Consider the following 2,848-nt stretch of genomic DNA (forward strand, 5'->3'; position numbering starts at 1 on the left):
GGGTGGTCGTGGGAAAGCCCCCCCCCCCCCCCGGGATGCGGGGAGCTGCTGCTCCCTACGGAGCTTCCCGCACTGGAGACCTGGGGAGCCCCGAGGTCCGCAGAGCCCCCCTATAAACACCTGTGGGAGGAGGGGGGGCAGCAAACACCAGCTCCACGGGGGTCCCACCTTTCCCACGGTGGGGGGGGATCTCACACTGATTCGGGGCAGGAAACCCTTCCCAGGACTCGGTAACAGCCCGACCCAAATCGCCCCACTTCGGCATACTCGGGCGACACGGAAGAAAAGTTGTGGTTGCCCCCAAAGGTGTTTGGTTGCCCCCATCCCGGGATGAGAAAACACGATGGGAGATTTTAATATCGTGTTTGATAAAGGTCAGCCTGAGCGCGTGCCGCCCCTCCGTGTCACCCCTCCGTGTCACCGCAGCCGCCAGGGTGCTTTTAACTTAATTGTACGGAAGATTAAGGCCCTCGAAGGCTTTCCGAAATTAAAGGGATAATAACGAGGAGGTTAAACCCCATATTTAGGATTTGCAGGGTAATGCCTTACAAAGCTTATTATTCACGGAAACATTTGTGTAATTGAAAACCCCTTTTTAGTTAAATTTTAACCTTCCCCTCTCACATTTGTAGCTGGGAGCCGAGGCGCAGGAGTCGCCCAGCCGAACCACCGGTGGCCGGTTCCCCTCCGCAGGACACAAGCGGGTGCTGGAAGGGTTAGGCAGAACCTCTCTTCCAAAAAGCGCAGCCTAAAATGGGATGGGGCCACCAGTACGTCTCCATTTTGATGCCTGGTTCAAATCTGAGCACGCAGGGGGAGAGCTGGGGACGGCGACCGAAACTTGAAAGAAGAAACTTTCCCCTGCGGGCTAACCATGTGGGAGCGGCTCTCCAAGAGCAGCAGCACACTAATACCAAGAAACCTGAAAAATCGCTGTGCCGGGAACAAATTTCAGCATATGCACGGATTTGCGCTTACTTTAGGCACGTGCTCAGACCTAACTGAAGGCCAGGGTTTTAAGCACACGCTCAAATGTTTCACTAAAAGCTCAGCTCCCGCCCAGCAGCCTGCATTTCACCGGAGGGCTTCCTGCTTGCCAATAGCTGATGAGTTAAGGCAGACACCTTTGCAATTAATTCATTGATAAACTAGCCCGAGAAAGCCAGCCGGCAGGTATCGGACACATCCATGATTTATTTTCCTATTTCTGTATTTTGCACCACCACTGGCTAAATATATCACACCATGCTCCGGTTCGCTCGAGCAGCGGCTTCTGCACTTGCGTGCTGCTCTGTTGCTTCCTTCCCACCGTTTCCTCCGCAGCAATTTCACAGGGCAGTTACTGGCCACGATCCCGACGGGGAAGGATCCGCAGCGTTCCTGCTGCTGCAATCCTCCCCTTGCTACAGCCGCTCCTGCACCGACCTTTGTAGCTCCTTTCACGGTGCACGAGGCGCGTTCCTGCTCTTCTGGTTGCTGTTGCAAAGGGTGCGAGACCCAGCTGCAGCGCTGCCTTCCCTTCCTGATTTTTCCCACTGAATCCCAGCACCGGTGTCAACATCTGCCTTTTGCTGACTGCGCTGTCTCGGGCGGGTGTTGCTGCACAGGAGTAGCAGAACCTATTTCTTCAAGTGTCACCACTCACTTTGGAGAGTGAAAGACCACGACAGCAAGCCTGGGAGAGAGGAGTCATCAAACCAAGGTCTTGAACGTGGCTGTGCCATCCAAGCCAGCCTCCCTAAAAGTCATAAATTTAAAATATGGGCCCCTCACTACAAGAAAGACGTTGCGTTGCTGGAGCATGCCCAGAGGAGAGCAACAAAGCTGATGAGGGGTCTGAGCACAAGTCCTACGAGGAGCGGCTGGGGGTGTTCAGCCTGGAGCAGAGGAGGCTGCGGGGAGCCCTCATCGCCCTCTACAACTGCCTGACGGGAGGCTGAGCGAGGTGGGGGGCGGCCTCTTCTCCCTGGTTATGGGCGATGGGACGAGGGGAAATGGTCTGAAGTTGCGCCAGGGCAGGTTTAGGTTGGACATTAGGAAAAAAATTTTTCAATGAAAGGGTTGTCAGGCCCTGGAAGGGGCTGCCCAGGGAAGGGGTCGAGTCCCCATCCCTGGGGGGATTTAAAAACCGAGCAGACGCGGTGCTGAGGGACAGGGTTTGGGGGTGGGATGGCAGGGGTAGGGGAACGGTTGGGCTGAGGGAGCTTAAAGGGCTTTTCCAACCTAAACTATTCTGTGATTCTTCTATTATTCTGTATCCCTGTAATGGTAAAAATCTGCCAGTGCCACATCCCCCCAGGCATCAGGCAGCTCAAAATCGCAGCTCCGCACCCGTGTACGCGCTACCGTGCTGGGCAGCCTGGGCCTTCCTCCTCACAAGAGAAGCCCACGGGCAGACAGGTTCTGCGGGCCAGGCAAGCAAGGTCAAATTTATTTATTTATGTTTTGAGTGCTGAGCATGGCACAGCAGTGATTTTTTGGAAGCCTTCTTGCTCTCTCGCTAGCAGCGAGCACCCCGTGGCTGACCTCCCCAGCCCCCCCGTGCTCAGCCGATCACCACCCATCCATCTCCCCGTTAATTGTGGTTGTTTTTCCTGACAAGCTGTCGGCTCTTTCTGCACGTACTCTCTCAAGGTTACTTTCAGCTCTGCAGCATCACCAAAACACACAAGTTTGCATCTCCAGTGTTGCAGCAGCAGGGCTGCTCCTCTCCACTGTGGTTTCTAACAGCCAGCATCATCTCTTCTGTCCAGCAAATGCAAAGGAGTCCTCACCCCCGTTCCTCCCCCGCCACGGTGTTTGCATCCACGAATCACAATGAAATAAATGCAGCTTTTCAGTGAAACTT

The sequence above is a fragment of the Egretta garzetta genome, unplaced genomic scaffold (assembly GCF_000687185.1).
Source record: "Egretta garzetta isolate BGI_Z169 unplaced genomic scaffold, ASM68718v1 scaffold101, whole genome shotgun sequence".
In the NCBI taxonomy this organism is placed as follows: Eukaryota; Metazoa; Chordata; class Aves; order Pelecaniformes; family Ardeidae; genus Egretta; species Egretta garzetta.